Source organism: Macaca mulatta, chromosome 4, assembly GCF_049350105.2.
Source record: "Macaca mulatta isolate MMU2019108-1 chromosome 4, T2T-MMU8v2.0, whole genome shotgun sequence".
Taxonomy (NCBI): domain Eukaryota; kingdom Metazoa; phylum Chordata; class Mammalia; order Primates; family Cercopithecidae; genus Macaca; species Macaca mulatta.
This window is the reverse complement of record NC_133409.1, coordinates 136,973,586-136,995,664: the sequence shown is the minus strand read 5'-3', so window position 1 is coordinate 136,995,664 and position 22,079 is coordinate 136,973,586. Positions and strand designations below refer to the sequence as shown.

At 36.5% G+C, this 22,079-nt stretch overlaps 1 protein-coding gene across 8 annotated transcripts in view; it reads right to left on the bottom strand.

Annotated features, from left to right (window-relative positions):
• The window catches only part of SUPT3H (SPT3 homolog, SAGA and STAGA complex component), a 527,796-nt gene that overhangs the window by 303,442 nt on the left and 202,275 nt on the right, over nucleotides 1-22,079 (bottom strand). The window contains exon 3 of one of the 8 annotated variants that reach the window (XM_077998600.1): nucleotides 8,671-8,799. The gene's annotated coding sequence lies outside the window, so the exon portion shown is untranslated. 8 annotated transcript variants of the gene reach the window in all.

Sequence of the window (22,079 nt, the reverse complement as noted above, 5' to 3'; positions counted from 1 at the left end):
CCCAAATGTCCATCAATTGGTAAATGGCATAAAAAAAATGGCATGTCCATACAATGGAATATTTTTTAGCAGCAAAACCTGAGGAAATATTGATACATCATGAACATCCCTCAAAAACATTACGCTATGTAAGAGAGGCCAGATGAAAAAATACTGTGTGTGTGTGTGTGTGTGTGTGTGTGTGTGTGTGTGTGATTTCATTTATATGAAATGCCCAGAAAAGGCAAATATATGAAGACAGAAAGCCAATCAAGAGGAATAGTTATAAGAATAGAGACTGGGTACAAACAGGATCAAAAGAATTTTAGGGGGAGGTGAGTAATGTTTTACACCTGAATTACAGTTATGATTACACAACTCTATAAATTTACTAAAAATCATTCAACACTTATGACAGTGAATTTTACACTATTTAAATTATACCTCAATAAATCTGAAAAAAGCTAAGTAAATCATAATGTCAAAAATGCACTTGTATTATTACTGCAATACTGATTTCAATTCTAGTGTCAGAGAATAGCATCCAATCCCCTAATGATCGACATGTTTGGTGGCACTGCCATCATCTTAGTGCCATCACCTTAAATTTTAGAAGAAAAAAAATTCCTAGCTACCTCAAGTATATAAATGCAGTGCTTATTAAAAGTCCATCCCCCTTTTAAGTCAGACTGTCATTAAATCTGCAGCCTGTCCTTCCTATGAAGGTCACTATTTTTATTATTTTATTTTCATAAATTAAAATCAAAGCTAAAGTTTTATGACTTAAAAAGATATTCAGGTAAATAACACTTAAAAATATAATTGGCAATAAAAACACAAAATGAAAATTGTTCTAATTTCATAAAACAACCTCTATTATATTTTACAAACAATTGTTGTGTGCCAAAAATTTTGGTGAAGCATCAGGTCACATTCTGTTTAAAAAATATATTTTCTTGACAGAAGTAGGGGAAGATGGCAGATAGGAGACAGGTCTAACAAGCAGCTCCCACTTGGATGGACAGAACAGCATGTGGAGACTCACACCACAAGCTTTTGCTCCAAGAAGCACTGCAGCAACATACCAGAAAAACTGAAAGCATTCACAGATCCTTTGAAACAAATGGCACACTGCTGCAGATTCCATGAGACAGGAGAAAAACTGTGAGTTCCCAAAGTATGAGAGGGGGAAAATCTGCATCTGAACACACGTCCCCACTGAAGAATGTGAAACTCCAGATAACAGGAGAAGGATTTACCTTACATAAAGCTGAAATGGATTAGGGAGCCACACGAAATACAAAAGCAGAAGCAGCAGCAGAAAGTGCTTTGCAGGAACTCCCAGTCTATATAACATGAGCACAGGGAAGCCAACCTTCATATATCTCACAGGGGCCCTTGGGGAAGGCAGTCAGCGTAATTAGGGAGGGGGTCGCAGGGTGAACGAAGCTCCCAACTGAAATTTGTAATAATTCTGACTGGGCACAAATTTACCTCAGCAGAATTCAGGGGGGCAAAAGGGAACTGCTACAGACACAAGTACAGGAGCCCATGCCGACAATGTGGGCAGACTGGGAGGGGTGAGGCCTGAAAGCCATGCTTGCTTTATTAGCCTGGGGCAAGGTCTGAGTGGGGTACTATGGGAACAAGACCAGCCTCTCGAACTGCGTGGGAGCTGGGTGAGGCCTTTCACTACTGACTATCCCTCACTTCACTGGTGAACTATATGACACAGCAGAATCAGCCCTAATCCCCTATGGAAAATAACCCCGTTGGCCTGCGAACCACCCCCTCCCCATCCTCCATAGTGGCCATGGCAAGCTCCAAACAACAACAGTCTGAGGCCAGACCCACCTCAGCATGCCCCTACCTGATGGTATTTCTTTACCCACACCGGTAGCCAAATACAAGAGACATAACTTTTGGGAGCTTTATGGCCCCATCACCTGAGAAGCCAGAATACTTACCATATTTACCTTGGCCAACTTAGAGCAAGCTTAGATCCCCCTACTACTGCCACAGCTGGCGCTTTCTTCAAAGCACCACCCAACTCAGGCAATTACATCAACTCATGACAGAATAACCCTGCTCCCAAGAATGAGAAAACAGCTAATTTCACTGCTTGCAATACCCTGCCTAACCAAAGGTCCTGAGTCTGTCCACAGAACAACTTCACTGCTAGCATAATCAGCATTCAAAAAAGCCAGCACACTAAACATATCTATAACCAAGGACTCTTGCATAGTGTAAATCACTCTCTTGCCACCTCCAGCACAGCAGGTTGCTGGTATCCATGGCTGGGAAACCTGAAGATGGATAACATCACAGGACTCTCAGCAGACATTCCCCAGCACCAGCCTGGAGCCTGGTAGCCCCACTGGGTGGCTAGACCGAGAAAAGCAGTAACAATCACTATAGTCTGGCTCTCAGGAAGCCCCATTCCTAGGAAAAAGGGGAGAGCACAACATCAAGGGGTCACCGTGTTGGACAAAAGAATGTGAACAGCAGGCCTTGAGTTCCAGGCTTTTTCACTGAAAGAGTCTACCAAAATGAGAAGGCACCAGAAAAGTAATTCTGGTAATATGACAAACCAGGGTTCTATAATACCCCCAGAAGATCACAATAGTTCACCAGCAATGGATCTAAACCAAGAAGAAATCTCTGCATTGCCACATAAAGAATTCAGAAGAGGCCAGGTGCAGTGGCTCATGCCTATAATCTCAGCACTTTGGGAGGCCAAGGCGGGTGGATTGAGACCAGCCTGGCCAACATGGTAGAACTCCATCTCTACTAAAATTATAAAAGTTAGCCAGGTGTTGTGGCACACGCCTGTATTCCCAGCTACTCCGGAGGCTGACACGGGAGAACCCGGGAGGCAAAGGTTGCAGTGAGCTGGGTTGCGCCACTGCACTCCAGCCTGGGAGACAGAGCAAGACTCCATCTCAAAAAAAAAAAGAATTCAGAAGATTGATTATTAAGTTACTCAAGGAGACACCAAAGATAGGTGAAAAGCAACCTAATTTTTTTTTTAAGTACAGAATATGGATGAAAAATGCTACAGAAAAATAGGTACAAAAAACAAACAAACAAACAAAAAAACCAAAAAAACAATGAAGACTTCTGGAAATGAAAGACACACTTAGAGAAACATAAAATCTACTAGAAGGTTTCAAAAATAGACTAGAACAAGTAGAGGAAAGAACTTCAGAGCATGAAGACAAAGCTGTAAATTAATCCAAAAGACAAAGACAAAACAAAATTTTAAGTGCAGACAGACTCCAAGAAATTTGAGATTACGTAAAATAACAAGTTGTGAGATTAAAACAGTAATAAAAAAAAAACTGCCAATAAAAACAAGTCCAGGAACAGATGGATTCACAGCTGAACTGGTGTTCCTGAGGAAGAAGAGAAATCTAAAGTATGGAAAACTTATTTGAGGAAAACTTCCCTAGTCTAGCTAGACATCTAGACATTCAAACAGAATAAACTCAAAGAACACATGGGAAATTCATCGCAAAAAGATCATTGCCTAAGCACATAGTCATCAGGTTATCTAAAGTCAAGACGAAGGAAAGAATCTTAAGATCTGTGAGACAAAAGCATCAGGCAACCTATGAGGGAAATTTCCCCTGTAAGATTAACAGCAGATTTCTCACCAGAAACCTTACAAGCCAGGAAAGATTGAGGTCCTATCTTGAGCCTCCTGAAACAAAATAATTATCAGCCAAGCATTTTGTATCCAGGAAAACTAAGCTTCATAAATGAGGGAAAGATAAAGCCTTTTTCAGCCAAACAAATGCTGAGAGAATCATTACTACCAAGCCAGCACTACAAGAAATGCTGAAAGAAGTTCTAAATCTTGAAACAAAACCTTGAAATACACCAAAATAGAACCTCCTTAAAGGATACATCTCACAGAGCCTATAAAACAATAACACAATGAAAAAAAAACAAGGTATTCAGGTAACAACCAGCATGATAACTACTACAGTACATTACATCTCAATACTGATATTGAACATAAAGGGCCTAAATGCTCCACTTAAAATATGCAGAATTGCCAGGAGTGGTGGCTCACGCCTGTAATTCCAGCACTTTGGGAGGCTGAGATGGGCGCATCACCTGAGGTCGGGAGTTCAAGACCAGCCTGACCAACATGGAGAAACCTCGTCTCTACTAAAAATACAAAATTAGTCGGGCGTGGTGGTACATGTCTGTAATCTCAGCTACTTGGGAGGCTGAGGCAGAAGAATCGCTTGAACCCCGAAGGCGGAAGTTGCAGTGAGCAGAGATTGAGTCATTGCACTCCAGCCTGGGCAACAAGAGCTAAACTCCGTCTCAAAAAAAAAAAAAAAAAAAAAAAAAGCAGAATGGCAGAATGCATAAAAATCCACCAACCAAGTATCTACTGTCTTCAAGAGACTCACTACCACATAAGGACTCACTAAACTTAAGGTAGAGTGGAAAACCATATTTCACGCAAATGGAAACTAAAAGCGAGCAGGAACAGCCATTCTTACGTTAGACAAAACAGACTTTAAAGCAACAACAATAATAATAAAAAAGACAAAGAGGGACATTATATAATAAAAGAATAAGTCCAACAAGAAAATATCACAATTCTAAATATATATGGACCTAAAACTAGAGCTCCAAAATTTATAAAACAATTACTACTAGACCTAAGAAATGAGGTAGACAGCAACACAATAATAGTGGGGGACTCCAATATTCCACTGACAGCACTAGACAGGTCATCAAGACAGCAAGTCAACATAGAAACAACGAACTTAAACTATACCCTAGAACAAATGGAACCAACATATTTACAGAACATTCTACCCAACAACTGCAGAATATACATTATTTTCATCAGCACATGGAACGTTCTGCAAGAGATAGGCCACAAAACAAGTCTCAATAAATATAACAAAATCAAAAGTATGTCAAGTATCCTCTCAGACTACAGTGGAATAAAACTGGAAATTAACTCCAAAAGGATCCTTCGAAGCAATACAAATACATAGTAACTAAATAATCTACTCTTGAATGATCTTTGGGTCAAAAATGAAATCAAGATAAAAAAATTAAAAATTCTTTGAACTGAATGATAACAGTGACAAAACTCACCAAAATGTGGAATATAGCAAAAGCAGTGCTAACAGGAAAGTTCATAGCATTAAATGCCTAAATCAAATAATCTGAAAGAGCACAAATAGACAATCTAAAGTCATACCTCAAGGAACTGAGGAAACAAGAACAAACCAAACCCAAGGCCAGCAGAAGAAAATAAATAACAAAGATCAGAGCAGAACTAAATGAAATTGAAACAAAAAAATGCAAAATAAAGTGAAACATAAAGCTGGTTCTTTGAAAAGATAAACAAAATAGATACACCAGTAAAAGATTAACTGAGAAAAGAAGAGAGAAGATCCAAATAAGCTCAATTAGAAACAACATGGGAGATATTACAACTGATATCACAGAAATACAAAAGATCATTCAAGGCTACTATGAATACCTTTATACACAAACACTAGAAAATCTAGAGGAGACGGATAAATTACTGGAAATATACAACTATCCTAGATTGATTCAGGAAGAAACAGAAACTCTGAACAGACAAATAACAAGTAGTGAGATTAAAACAGTAATAAAAAAAAATTGCCAACAAAAACAAGTCCAGGAGCAGATGGATTCACAGCTAAATTCTATCAGACATTCAAAGAAGAACTGACGCCACTTACTGAAACTATTCCAAAAGATAGTAAAAGAAGAAATTCTCCCTAAATAATTCTCTGAAGCCAGTATCACCCTAATACCAAAACCAGGACATAACAAAAAAAGGAAACCAAAGAACAATGTTCCTGATGAACACAGATGCAAAGATCCTTAACAAAATACTAGCTAACTGAATATACAGCATATAAAAAAGAAAATACATTATGATCAGTGGGTTTCAATAAATGTGACACATCGCATAAACAGAATTTAAAACAAAAATCATATGATTGTCTCAACAGATGAAGAAAACATGGTTGACAAGTCCAGCATCCCTTTATGATTAAAACCCTCAGCCAAAACCGATATAGAGGGGATACACTTAAAAGAAATAAAACCCATCTATGACAAATGTACAGCCAATATTATACTGAACAGGGAAAATTGGAAAGAATTATCCCTGAGAAATGGAACAAGACGAGGATGCCCACTTTCATCACTTCTATTCAACATAGTGCTGGAAGTCCTAGCCAGAGCAATCAGACAAAACAGAAAGAAATAAGGGGCATCTGAATTGGTAAAGAGGAAGTCAAACTCTCAACGTTCATTGACAATATGATCATATACCTAGAAAACCCTAAAGACTCATCCAAAAAGCGCCTAGATTTGATAAATGAATTCAGTAGTTTCAGGATACAAAATGAATGTACACAAATCAGTAGCACTGCTATATACTAACAACAACCAAGCTGAGAATCAAATCAAGAACTCAAACACTTTGACAACAGCTGCAAAATAAATAAAATACTTAGGAATATACCTAACCAAGGAGGTGAAAGATCTCTACAAGGAAAACTACAAAACACTGCTGAAATAAATCACCAATGACACAAACAAATAGAAATACATCCCATGTTCATGGATGGGGAGAACTCACATTGTGAACATGAGCATACTGCCAAAAGCAATCTACAAATTCAATGCAATTCTCATCAAATTACCATCATCATTTTTCACAGATCTAGAAAAAAAATCCTAAAATTCATAGGGGACCAAATAAAGATCCCACATAGCCAAAACAAGACTAAGCAAAAAGAACAAATTTGGAGGCATATTACCTGACTTCAAATTATACTACAAAGCTATAGTTACCAAAACAGCATGGTACTGGTATAAAAATAGGCATATAGAGCAATAGAACAGAATAGAGAACTCAAAAATAAAGCCAAATATTTAGAGCCAACTGATCTTCGACAACGCAAACAAAAACATAAAGTGGAGAAAAGACACCTTATTCAACAAATGATGCTGGGATAATTGGCAAGCTACATGTAGAAGAATGAAGCTGGATCTTCATCTTTCACCTTATACAAAAAATCGACTCAAGATGGATCAAAGACTTAAGTCTAAGACCAGAAACATAAGGATTCTAGAAAACAACATTAGACAAACTCTTCTAGACATTGGCTTAGGCAAAAAGTTAATGACCAAAAACCCAAAAGCAAATGCAATAAAAATAAAGATAAATAGATGGGACTTAATTAAACCAAAAAGTTTCTATACAGCAAAAGAAATAATCAGCAGAGTAAACAACCCACAGAGTAGAAGAAAATATTCACAAACTATGCATCCAACAAAGGACTAATATCCAGAATCTACAATGAACTGACAAAAATCAGCAAGAAAAAATACAAACAATCCCATCAAAAAGTGGGCAAAGGACATGAATAGACAATTCCTGAAAGAAGATGTGCAAATGACCAACAATCATACGAAAAAATGTTCAACATCACTAATGATCAGGGTAATGCAAATCAAAACCACAATGAGATACCACCTCACTCCTGTAAGAATGGTCATAATATAAAAAATCAAAAAATAATAGATGTTAGAGTGGATGTGGTAAAAAGGGAACACTTTTACACTGCTGGTGGAAACGTAAACTAATACAACCACTATGGAAAACAGTGTGGAGATTCCTTAAAGAACTACAAGTAGCACCATCATTTGATCCAGGAATCCCACTCCTGGGTATCTACCCAGAGAAAAATAAGTAATTAAATGAAAAAGACACTTGCACACATATGTTTATAGCAGCACAATTCACAGTTGCAAAAATATGGAACCAGCCTAAATGCCCATCAATCAATGAGTGGATAAAGTATAGGTATATACTAAATGGAATATATAAATGGAAACCTAAATATCATATGTTCTCACTTATAAGTGGGAGCTGTACTATGAGGACACAAAGGCACAATAATGGGCTTTGGGGACTCAGGAAGAAGGGATGGAGGCGGATAAGGGATAAAAGAGTATACACTGGGTACAGTATATGCTGCATGGGTGATGGTGCACCAAAATCTCAGAAATCACCACTAAAGAATTTATCCATGTAACCAAAAAGCACCAGTTCCCCAAAAACTATTGAAATAAAAATAAATATTTTCTTACTCATCTTTAATAGCTAAACATATTAAGTGCATAATATATGTAGCAATAATACAAATACAATCAATGCCTAATAATCACTACAAAAGGTGGTTGGCCTTATAAAGCATCAATACTGGGTGAAGTAGATTAGCCTTGATTTCCTTTAATCACTAACTCACACCTGAATCTGGTAAGATTTTCTTTATTCAACTGAGAAGAAACATCACATCAGAAGTAGGAGAGAATGGTATAAGCAAAGATGCTCTAGAGCAATGATAGGAAAAAGTCCTTGAAACTTAATGCAAGTTATAGGAAAAAAGTCTTTGCAACTTAAGGGCAGGTCATTAGTTCATAATAATTAAGAACAACAAGAATAGGAAACATCTATTATTCACCATATGCCACCTAAAATTCTAGACACTTTAGCAGTAACAGTTTATTTACTCATTATAGTAAGTTGATGAAACAAATACTATTATTATTCTCATTTACCAGGTAAAGAAACTATGGCACTGAGAGGTTTAGTAAATTGCTGACCTTCATCAAATGAGTAAGTAGGTGAGTGAGAAATCTAACCAACGAGTCTTCAGTCTAGCTTCACAGACTGTTCTCTTGACCACTACATTATATTGTCGAGATACTTAAAATACATTGTCCTCTTTTCAGCTAAAAAGACAAAGAAATATGAAATTAAACAATGAATGATAAAAGCTGAACTAATTCATTAACTTGAACCTAGGTGTTCAATTTTTAAACATTTTGACCTACATTTTCTTCATTGTTCCTTCCTTCCTTCATTCATTTCCCTAATACTGATTGGACATCTAGTATATGCTAGACCCAAGAGACAGTAATACAAAATCTCTGAACACAAAGAACTTAGACTTCAGTGAGGCCATAAATGTGAAAAATATTATTATACAGTGTAATGTTGTTGTGGGAGAGAGATACACGAAGGAAGGATATAAGGGACCTGACCAGACAGATATGATCCAGACATCTCCAACAGGACAGACAAGAATTAGATCATCTAGGATGCCTTCAGTGCCTGGTGTCATAGGAAGAGGTGGCTGGGAGGTGTGGAGAAAATTCTAGCAAGGAAATAGCCTGATCCCTGTCACTTTGGCAGTGGTATGGAGGATGAATGAATTGGGGGAAGATAGAGGCAAATCCTAGTGCTAGAAACAGGAAAGGGGCAGAGGACAGAAGAATTTGATTATATTATGATAATACTAAAGATGAAAGATTAAGACAATGAATGTAAGGGAAAGAAGAAAGATGATGAAATAGTGTCAGTTAGCTAGCTGTTAAATAACTGTACTATTTTAACAAATAAATTGATGATTACAGAAAAAATTAAGCAATAAGAACATGCTAACTTTCTATCATGTATTTTTATCATGTACCCATGGGTAAAGCAAAGCATCACTGCTGGTAGCAACTAACTGAATTACACACATAGACTTAAATTATCTACAAAACACTAAATCTATATATAAAACATCTATGTCTAACTGAAGAAGTAAAAATTACAAAAACATACATTTTTAATTTCTCCAGATGGGATGATTTCTAAATAGGAGTTATAGAAAATTCCTTCCTTCGTAACAAACATATACCATATTCTATTTTAAACTTGTATGTAGACTTTCATTTAATCCTCCTCAAACTCCTACGAGGTCAATACTACTATTCCTATGTTACACATGAGAAAATCAAGGCTCTGAGAGGTTAAGTAATGTGCCAGAGCTAACTAGATGGTATAATCAGCTCTGCTGTAATACTTATTCTGAAAATGCAAATTTGTCCCAATCCAACTGATACATCAGGGAACAATTTGAGCATAACTCCGATTTCATTTTGCTTATGAGTGACTTCATCCATAAGAAACATAAGGTGAATACAGAAAACTGAACCAACTGAACTAAGTCATACAGGAGTACACCAAAAGCACACACTCAGACATTAACCAGCTATCTCAGTTCACGGTGTGAGTTGTGACTGATACCTATTCAGATCTGGTACTATAACTTTCCTTCTGACTTCAAATAATCCTCTTTCCATCACTTCACAACTCATAAACTGCAACCTTTTCTGCTTCCACAAGGGAATTCAGGTATTTTTCAATATAAAGTGCCAAATATATGGCAGAATTTATTTATTATCTATTTAACACTTATGATCTTTTTTAAATGTGTCACTGAGTTTTTGAGTATTGTGCCATAACACCATTTTCCCATAAGTCCTGTGGTTTTCAATGTGTAATTTTGAAAAGCATGCTGAATTTTAGGAGCAAATATGTTGCATTTTAGCAGGACTGACTCTAAGTAGTGGAGTTATATTCAAGCTTGCTGATTTCAGTGCCCAGGCTTGTAAGTTATAGTGTTTTCCCATCTTTATTTATGTAGTCATCCCAAACCTTTAGTACACAATATGATTTTGGACATCTTAAATTTCCAGTTCTCTTTTGTGTGAACTATTGGGATTACTAAACATATTAGTATATAGTAGTTGTAACTTGAAAAATATTATAACACATACCTATGACAAATATGCATTAGTATGAACAAACGTTGCCTATACATAACTCCGTCATGAGTCACAAATTATAAATACTGTCCAAAGTGGAAATGAAGTGTCACTGTCAATTTTCACTCCAATTATTGCCCATAAATGCCAACTTGTAGCTATCTATGACCTACTACAGTTGAAAGGAAAATCATAACCAAAAAAAATGACAAAATAAAGTTTAACGATTTAGGTTAAAAACTCTGCATAACACTTTTAAATTCAGTTTCCACTATGTACAGTCTACAGTAGTAAGTTTATAATGGAAATGGAATCCCCTACTGGAGCTCCTCAAGACTTTACAATTTTTCCATTAGTTAATTTACTTTACAAAATAGCATCACTGCCAAATCATTTGAGAGAAGATAAATTTGTCAGTTGCAAAAACCATTTAAAAATTATCTTTCCAATGCTTGAGTAGAAGAAAAGCTGAAATCATGTAAAATCCATGTTTAGATAGACACACCTGAACTCACATCAATGTTTTTGAATGTAGTATAAACCAGAAATCAAAGTGAGAATATACTAAGGTAGTTGTTATCTGGTCAGTGTTAAGTAAAGTCTAAAAAATGTTAACAATCTGGACAAAAAACTTTTAAAATAATTCCAAATATCTCTATGTTTGGTATTATATAGCTAAAATATTAGCATATCTAAGTAAAATTTCCCATCCTTATTCAGACAGTGATACTGTGAGTGACGGCTTCAGCACAGTGGTTCGGACACTGGCTGAATGCTAAAGTCATAGGAAAACTTTTTTAAAAAAGGTCTAGGCTACACATCAGGTAAAATGAATCTGAATATTTGAAATTGGGGCCCCAGCATCAATGTTTTTTTTTTAAGAGCTCCTCAGAATGGTTACAGAAAAGTACAACTAAGGTTAAGAACTGTTATTCTAAAATATTCATGATTTCTTTAATGAAGCTAACATTTTTTACTCATGATTCCAGGAGCTAGTCATAAATCAAAAGAACCAATTAGGATATATGAAAGTTATACATTTTCAATTCTAAAAGTTCAAAGTTTTATTTGTTCCTTTTTTAACAAAAAAACAGTAGCATTCAGATATAGCTTAATATATGGGTCCCTAAAAATATTACTTGGGAAATTTTTGTCAAGTCTTAACTGAACATCAGTCAAACATACATGGAAATGTCTGATGAAAAAATGACCGTTGTTGGAAATTTCTGTTCTTGTAGAGCTAACATATGAAACAGATAAATATATAAATACTTAAGAGTCTACTAAAACTCAGCTGAGTAGAAAGACAAAACACAAAATGAGACATTTTTCTCTTAACATTCAATATGGAATATAAACTAAATTCAGAATCAATATTGAATATAAAGTAATTCAGCATGGGACACCATGCTCTGCTGGTTTTTTTCTATCACAATGGCAGCATTTTCTCAGTTTGGTTGGTTGGTTCTCTTTCTGTTCTTGAAACATTAACTTGTCGCCCAGGCTGGAGTGCAGTGGCACAATCTTGGCTCACTGCAACCTCCGCCTGCCAGGTTCAAGCAATTCTCCTGCCTCAGCCTCCCAAGTAGCTGGGACTACAAGTGTGCACCACCATGCCCGGCTAATTTTTTGTATTTTTAGTAGGGACAGGATTCACCACCCTGGGCAGGCTGGTCTCAAACTCCTGACCTCATGATCCACCTGCCTCAGCCTCCCAAAGTACTGGGATTACAGGCATGAGCCACCGCACCTGGCCATCTTTATTCTGCTGTTTCAAAGAATTCAATGAGACAAGTAACCAGAAAACAAAAAAGTTAACTTCTTGAAATCCAAAGAAAAAGATGTTTCATACATATTTCTCCAACTATAGCCTTTACGGCTATTAACAAGACAAAGAATTTTTGAAAAATTTTGAAAAGAGAAAAGTGGGTATGCAGACACTAAACTAAATGAGTTCAAATTAAACTTTAAATAAATTTTAGTACTTATAAGTAAAGCTTTATTTTTTATCTAGTATTTTTAATTCAGTGTTAAAAAACTATTCTAATTTACTAATTTCTACAAACATTATTCTAAATCCTCTGTAAAGCAAGTTCCAAAAAGATTGAAAGCCCATATACTACCACATATAGCATTCATATTGACAAAAGTATTTCAGATTATGTGTAATTAAGATTGCTCATATCAAATTGATATTCTTAGAAATGTTTAGCCATTTAAGATTATCACACAGAGACTAGACTGTAATGGAGCGAAGTTGGGCAAAGAAATGCTTAAATCAGGCCCTCAGAAACAGAAAGTTAACTGTACTCACTTTAAAACAAGTTAAAAGTGTTTAACCTTCCTCCAACACTGGGCATTAAATCTTACAGGTAATTATGACTTAAAAATGTAATTCTAATTCATAATTGTAACTGTTTTCTAAAAGTATTTTTAAAATTAACATCGATTTATACCAAGTTTCTCTTTTCTAGGCAAATATTGTCTACCAATAGGCTAGCTAGTTAGCCCAGTGATAAAGGCCCTTAGCATTAGAACAGTTCACTCTTTCCTTTCTGAAATCCTTCTTCATTTGGTTGCTGGGACACCATGATGCACTGGTTTTCTTCTATCTCAATGGCAGCATCTTCTCAGTTTCTTTGGTTGGTTCTCTTCCTGTTCTTGTAACATTAACTTGTGCCTGAGGGCTCGATTCTCAGACCAACTTCTCTTCCATATCTATATATACTTTCTAGGTGATCTCATCTAGTCCCAAATCTTTAAATACCATCTATAAACTGATTCCCAAACTTCTATGCTAACTCTTCCCCAGAATTCCAGACTCTCTGATCCCACTGCTAACTTAGTATCATAAACAGAACACATCCAAACTGAAAATCTTAATTTTCTTCTCCAAACGTAGTTCCTCACTATCTCATTGGCACCATCATTACCAATTCTTCAGCCCAAAGGCCTTAAAATCATCTCCAACATTTTGCTTTTTCTTGTGCACCACATCAGGTCTATTAGCAAATCTTGCCAGCTACCTTTAGAGTATTTATTTCCACAATGCAATCAATTTTCACATCTCCAACTGCTAATGCCTTAAGCTAAGCTACTACCATCTCTAGCCTGGGCAATTCTAGTAGACGTCTATCTGGTTGTCTGCTTTCACCTCTGTCCCACCTGATGTGTTTCCTCCACAAAGCAGCTAGAGTAATCCTTTTATTTTTATTTTTGAGACACAGTCTCATTCTCTCGCCCAGGCTGGAGTGCAGTGGTGCTATCTCAGCTCACTGCAACCTCTGCCTCCCAGGTTCAAGTGATTCTCGTGCCTCAGCCTCCCGAGTAACTGGGACTACAGGTGTGCACCACCACGCCCAGCTAATTTTTGTATTTTTAGGAGAGTCTGGTTTTCACCATGTTGGCCAGGCTGGTCTCAAACTTCTCACCTCAAGTGATCCACTCGCCTCAGCCTCCCACTGTGCTGGGATTACAGGCATGAGCCACCATGCCCAGCTCCTAGAGTAATCCTTTTAAATTTAATCATATGCTCCCCTACTCAAAATCCTTTAAGTAAAAAATACACACACACACACACACACACACACACACACACACTCTTAAATAAAATCAGAACTCCTGACCATGCCCTACAAGGTCTGGCTTCTTTGCCCTCATCTATATATACCTTCTACCCTTACCAAACAGCCTTTGTGATGTTCCTCAAACACACCAAATACATTCCTACCTAAACGTCTTTACATTTGCTATTCTCTCACACAGGAAGAGCAATATAGCAACATCTGAGGCATTCTGGCATAATGGCATTCAGATCTTAGCTCAAATAACACCTTTCAGGTTGGCCTTTTTTGGTCACCATATTGAAAATATCAGCTTCTATCACAATCCATGCCCTTATCCTGCTTTATTTTTCTTCCAAGGACTTACCACTATCAGACATAGTATCATGTATCTGTTTGTTGTCTACTTCTGCCAATAGAATGTAAGCTTCATAAAGACAGAACCTTCATCTTCTTCACTAGTGTGGTCCTAGCGAACAATACCTTAGGCATGATGGGCACACAATAACGTTTGATGAATGAATTAGTCCCTTAATAGGGACAATAGGAATTAATCACTTAATAGGAACAACAGATAGACATCAGAATGTGTATGTCTCATATTCGTGAAACAACTCTCAGTAATAAAGTAAAATTAATAAGGCAACAATGAAAAGAAACTGATGACTCAACCTGCAGAGGAACTATAATACATTAATAAAAATTAAATGAAAAATGACTGTGCATATTTGTGTTACCAAAGATAAGTCAAAAGATAATGTTGGCTGGACACGGTGGTCCACACCTGTAATCCCAACACTTTGGGAGGCCGAGGCTGATGGATCACTTGAGGTCAGGAGTTTGAGACCAGCCTGGCCAACATGGTGAAACCCCGTCTCCACCAAAAATACAAAAGTAGCCAGTAGTGGTGGCACATGCTTGTAGGTAGGAATTTGGGCAAGATAAAAAATCAGAGCTTAGGCTGGGCACGGTGGCTCACGCCTATAATCCCAGCACTTTGGGAGGCTGAGGCGGGCGGATCAGTTAAGGTCAGGAGTTCGAAATCAGCCTAACCAACATGGTGAAACCCCGTCTCTACTAAAAATACAAAAAAATTAGCCAGGCGAGCTGGTGCATGCCTGTAGACCCAGTTACTCGGGAGGCTGAGGCAGGAGAATCGCTTGAACCTGGGAGGCAGAGGTTCCAGTGAGCTGAGATCGCGCCACTGCACTCCAGCCTGGGCAACAGAGCAAGACTCTGTCTCAAAAGAAAAAAGAAAGAAAGAAAGAAAGAAAAAACAGTGCTTAGTCCTCCTATGTTAGAACTAATTTCAAACAAAAAAAATCCCAAAGGTCAATCAATACTTTTGGTTTTGCCTACTTAGCTTAAAACACAAGTAGCTTGAAATCCATACAATCAATTCATTCACATATACTTCATGCCTACTATATAGGAAGCATTCTAGGAAGTGTTTGAAACAAAATGATTGGAGGATGATGCTTAGTCAATGTCTATTCAATGAAGAAATGACTGAACAATTTAAAAAAAAAAAAAAAGGGAAGAAGAAAACTTCCAAGAATAGCATCAGGGCTAAGAAAGATATCTTATGCCAATGTTGTGGCTCAGAAAATAACAGACCTCCTCCCAAGAATCTCATCAAATAATCAGGACCAATTAACCACTAGAGAAGAGAGGAGACTTCAGCCAGTAGTCACCATGCTCAAACAGACTTTTCATCTATTCTTCTGAGAATAGCTTCTAGAGATTACCTGAGGGAATTTATCTGCATAATAGGACAACCTTTGTTCACAGTGAAGTTGTGCTTCTCATCTTCCTGCTCCCCGACTCCAGTTCAGAGGAACTTAGTCCCAGGCCATTGTTCTTTAGGCTCCTTCATTTCCCCTAAAAAATCTTTTACTCCTACATACCGCCCTGCACCCCTCAACGCTATCCCCAGTGAGGAAGAACACGTAGCATCTAAACCTCATTGGGTTATTGGGTAATCATTCTCCTGCAATTCCCCCGTGTAATACCTGTTAAACAAATGTGTATGACCTTTCCCCTATTAATCTACCTTTTGTCAGCTCATTTTCAGAGAACCTTCAGAGGGCAAAGGGGAAGCTCTCCCTTGGCCTCTATACCTACGAGCCTGATATACGGACAGTCAGTACATGACTTCCGTTGAGAAGGTAGTGTTTGATCTGCAATTTGGAGTGAAACTCTGGTCATCTTAGAAAGAAAAAACTTAGATTTGAAAAAAATAGCACAACAAAATTGGTGTGAAACAAAAAATGCATCTTACCGGGCTCATCCGAATGTGATTAAGATAGCTCTAACTTCCTATTTCAAATATATATGTTGAACCATAAATATTCTCATATTAAGTAGACTTTGCTTCATAAGCAATTAATTGAGAAGGTTGTTTTCTAATGAAATGTCACGAAGTTCAAAGCTTTTACCACTCGCCACATGACAGCCAAGATGTCAAGAGGCAAGGAAAGTAACTTTTATTTGGAGAGCCAGCAAACCAAGAAGAGGGTGGACTAGTGTCCTAAAGAACCACCTTAAGTTAATATGAATTTTAGTCTCCTTTTATGTGGGGGAAAGGGAGATGAGAGAAGGGGCTGATGTGGGCAGCAGTGAGGGTCAAAGAAGACGGAAACGTCTTTGTCCTTGGTCAGTTCACAATGCTTCAACAAATCTTTAACACTACATTGTCACTTCTGTGTAAATCCTCCTTAACTCCTCAGGAGTTCGTTTCAAGGAAGGGACTATTATCATCCTTGCTTTAAACTATAAGCTAAATTCCTCCCATAGTTAGCTTGGCCTATGTACAAAGATAAGCAAAAGCAGCTAACCTAAAAGAGGACATGAAGGATAGGGAGTTAGGAACAAAAATGGAGTTAGTCATGCTAGGCCTCCTTTTCACTGTTACACAATTATAGATAAATAAGGGGAAAAGGACCAAGGGGCAAAACTGAGATTCCAGGGTCACTGTACTCAGGAAAACCCCTACATATTAGGGCAATGGAGCTAACTTGAAGCTACTGTGATGCATTCTGTTGAAGAAACCAGTAAAAGTTCACTTATATATAAATGATATATTTATATCTACCAATCTACCCCAAAATGGGCAAATTTCTATTTTTGAAATACACCTTACAGCAAATAATTCATGTAACGTTCAGATTCAAGAAGAATAAAGCCAAACTCATTACCTCTATCTTACAGTAAATAATATGTTTATAATTTCTCAACATGACCCATCTATGTTCTAGGGGATTTAAAAAAGAAGAAGAAAAAAAGGAAAATAACTTGTCACACACACACAAAAACCAGCCAATAGAAGATTCTATGGCCAATAATTATGCTACCAAGCTACAAGATGCTTAAAAACACAGCTCATTTTGCATATGGAAGTTGTTTCTCTCAGTGTCTGAGACTATCAGAAACAAAGAAACCCACATCCTAAGCCACAGAATACAGCCACCTGGTTTTATTCTTATCACAGGATGACAAAAATGCTTTCAGTCCTCTAAGGTCATGCAGATATCCTCAACATTTGTATAGTGTTTTTTAACTAACAAAACTGTTGCATCCTTCCTGAGTTCTAGAGTGGTCAAAAGATACAATGCAAACACTTCTTAGGATAACCTTTGCTGTCACATTTAAAGGCATAGGCTCAATGACTAACATAAATTTCAAAATGCTAGCTCCCTTTTCTGTTCTGATACTAATATAATAATATATATTTTCTGTTCTGATACTAATATAATTAATATAATGTCAGGAAATTCCTGGAATTTTTGTTTATAAAAATCTTAAATCAGTGTCAGCTTTGCAGAGTTCATCTGTCAACCCAAAGAAATATAAGTAAGTTTATGAGTATAACAAGAAACGAGCTTTTTAAAATGTTCCAACTCTATTATAGTAATAATAAATAAATGAGGAAATATATATTTTTAAAACCCTTAGTTTTCTCTTTATATATATATATTTTAGAATGATGAAGTTTTTGTTTTTTTTTATCAGAACACTTTTTACAGTAAGTTCCAAAGCTAGTGTGAAATATTTGTTGACACACAGATATTTAATGAAGTAATTCCATGATTTAATACCATAATTTTTATGGTTTTAGTAAAAAGAAAAAAAAGTGAGACTTGGATAATCTAGTTGAAATCAAGATATATGTGTAAAGAACTTAAGAGAAACTACCACCTATACTTGATCTGTTGATTTGATCAGAAAACATTAATAAGTTAAAGGAATGCAACTTCCAATAATTTTCCATGAAAATGCAATCATCTGGCAAAAATATTATTTATTTCTGTTAAAACACTGGTGAAACCTTCCCCTGTCCTTTTTTCAACTTCATAAACTATTATTCAACTTCATGGACTACGTTTTTATACAACATTGTAGAAAAGAGTTTCAATAATGTCATAATAATTGGAGAGGCTTAATCAACATATAATTAAGAAAAATCGTTATCAATTTTTATGTTTTGAAACTTTCTTTTTAAAAAATATTTAGGACCAACCTCCAAAACTCAATATATTATTTAACATTCATTTATAATGTATCATCAGATCATACATTTTTAATGTATGACAAGACCAGTGATTCTCAACTTGGCTATACATTAGAATCACCTATAGATTTGAAAAATGTACCAATGCCAAGAACTTACCCCAAGAGATTCTGATGTAACTGGTCTGGGTAGAAACCACACACACACACACACACACACACACGTGTACGTATATACACACATATATACACACACATATATACACATATGTATATACACGTGTGTATATATACACATATACATATGTGTATATACACATACAGGAATGTGTATGTATACACATACAGGAATGTGTATGTATACACATATAGGAATGTGTATGTATATACATATGTATATATGTAAATATATATATATACCACGTCCCTGTTTTACATATATAAATATATATTTTTTTGAGATGGAGTCTCACTATGTCACCCAGGCTGGAGTGCAGTGGCACTATCTTGGCTCACTGCAACCTCTGCCTCCCGGGTTCAAGCTATTCTCCTGCCTCAGCCTCCTGAGTAGCTGGGATTACACGTGCACACCACCATGCCTGGCTAATTTTTGTATTTTTAGTAGAGACGGGGTTTCACCATGTAGGTAAGGCTAGTCTCGAACTCCTGACCTCGTGATCCACCCGCCTCAGTCTCCCAGTGCTGGGATTACAGGCATAAGCCACCGCGTCCGGCCAGCATTACATTTTTAAAAAGCTTTTTAGGTAATTTTAGTGTGTAGCCAAGGATGAGAATCATTGTTCTAGATCATGATCAGCATTCCAAAAACTATATATATAAAATTAATATTTCTGAAATTTTAATAATTATTAATACATAATTATAATTCCTGACCCATCCATGCTCTAGGGGATTTAAAAAAGAATCACATTTGTAATTTATTTATAAATTATAATAATTAATAATATATTTATATATTAATATTATAATATTATATAATTATTTTACAAAGTCAACCCCTAACAGAGTCACTTCTTTCCTGACTCTCATCTATAATCATTTAATTGGTCTGGGTAAAAACCATATATATGTGTGTGTGTATATATGTATGTACATATACATGCTTATATAAATATATATATAATATATAAATATATATAATTATACGTGTGTGTGTGTGTATATATACACACACACATATATGCCTATGTTTTATATATATAACTGTGTATAAATATATAAATGTGTATATATATAAATATATATATATTTTTTTGAGATGGAGTCTCACTATGTCACCCAGGCTGGAGTGCAGTGGCACTATCTCCACTCACTGCAACTGAAATAGGGTAATGTTCAACTTGATAAACTGCAGTGTCCAGAAGGACGCATACCTAGGTCTGGCTATAAAAGTAAATCTTGGGTCCTAGAAGAAGGAACACTAGTTCACAGTCACGTTCTAAGTTCTGGGTTGACTCCAACAACCTCAGAAGATCTGAACTCTACACAGGATAATACTTTTCTAGATCAGACATTTTTGGAATCCTGCTAAGGAAGGGATGACTTAGGGATACCTTTGATTTGGGGTGAGATATACCCAACCACTTCCTTGTATGGCTATCTGTCAGAGTACAGGAATGGCTTCCAGAAATATTCCTATTGCCCATCCTACTCACTCACCTCACCTATTTTATATTATGACGGTGCAGAACCAGAGGTCATATCCTGATATGAACACATTCTATACCATCTGTCACCAAGAATACGTAAGTAATGGGAAAACAACAGACACTCCACTACTACTAGTCACCCTGAGGTAGGTGGTCCTTGTCGGTCAGTGGCACTATCTCATCAGAAAGTGTGGTTACAAGATCAAAAAAAATCAGAGCAAATGGACTCAAATCCAATGGCAAGGAAGACACATGTTAATTTGATTGACTGTTCATCACTGCTGCATTCTAAAATCCATAATGTAGTATGTCAGATGACCTATGCAGTTGTGTTAGAATCCAGTCCCTACATTCCCACTCTCTCCTCCCGACTGAAGGGGATGACCAAGATGTTCAGTCCTCCAGTCACCTTTCTTTGTAGGTTGTCAAGCATCTGCTGTTCAAGCACAATATGCTATTGAACTGACCAGATTTGATCAAGCTATAGTTAACTTACTGTCAATGCAGCAGACCCATTTTCCAATGATGCAATATGGGACTCAGTGACATTGATTCCACCTCTACATAGGTGAAAGATTGTTACTGGGCACACTTGAATGTAACTGGCTCAAATTACTTATCATGAAGTCACTATTCGAAATGACTTAATTGGCTGCCTAATTAGGCATCTAGGCTCCAAAATCAATTAGCACTATCAGTTATCTGAGGCACAGATCAAAATAGTAATCCCAGAGAAAGGGTTTACGGAGAGACAGGTTGCCATCCTTGGATCTAGAGCCATCATTAGCCTCACCCAGTATTTAAACATCAAGCTCTCTTCAGTCATGGAGGCCAGCAAGAACCATGTAGATTCACCCACAACTCACAATTCATCTACATAGTTTCTGAACTGTCAGAGATCCTGTTTTAAATAAATTACAAATGTGTAGTTGCTGCATAACTCTATCATAAATTTATCATGTTTAAAGTGTTCAAGTTCCTTTCTTTGTTTAGCTACTACAATAAGATCCACATTTAGTTAGCTTCTCCTTATTACTTTTTTGTTTGTTGGTTGTTCTTGCTCTTTGTTTCCAAAATGTAAAAGCAAAATATTAATACATTCCAGTTCAGTTATGTCAGGAATTTTCAAAAACAATTATTGGTCTGAGCTTTTTTCTTGAAGGCAGAAACCAGAAGTCACAGTTAAAACATACCCACACCTACATATACCCAGATAACACAACATAGTCCACAATCCCAAAAATTAATGTGAGTTATAAACTAACAAAAGAAATCTGGGTTCGAATAATTAATTTATGGTACAGTCATCAGACAAATTAAATAGAACTTTAAAATACTACTGAAAAGTAGGTACCAGAAGAACTAATATAAAGCATAGCATGTACCTCTCAAATGGTTAAAATCAAGGTCATTAACAAGGATACCAAAATGTTTCTCTTAAATAGCCATTTGGCAGGCTGAGATAAGACTCACATTCATGTTCTTGTCAAATAAATATAAACTCACTAAAATGTTGTTTATTTTGAAAAATTGTTAATATGAGGCAGGTCTTCAAAAAAGGCAGTTAAAATTTCTGGAATATTAAAAGGGACTTACAAAAAGATCTACAGCAAGCATTCGCAGCAGTAGGGTAACAGCAGTGCTTCAATGTGGAGGACAAAATAAATGCACGACC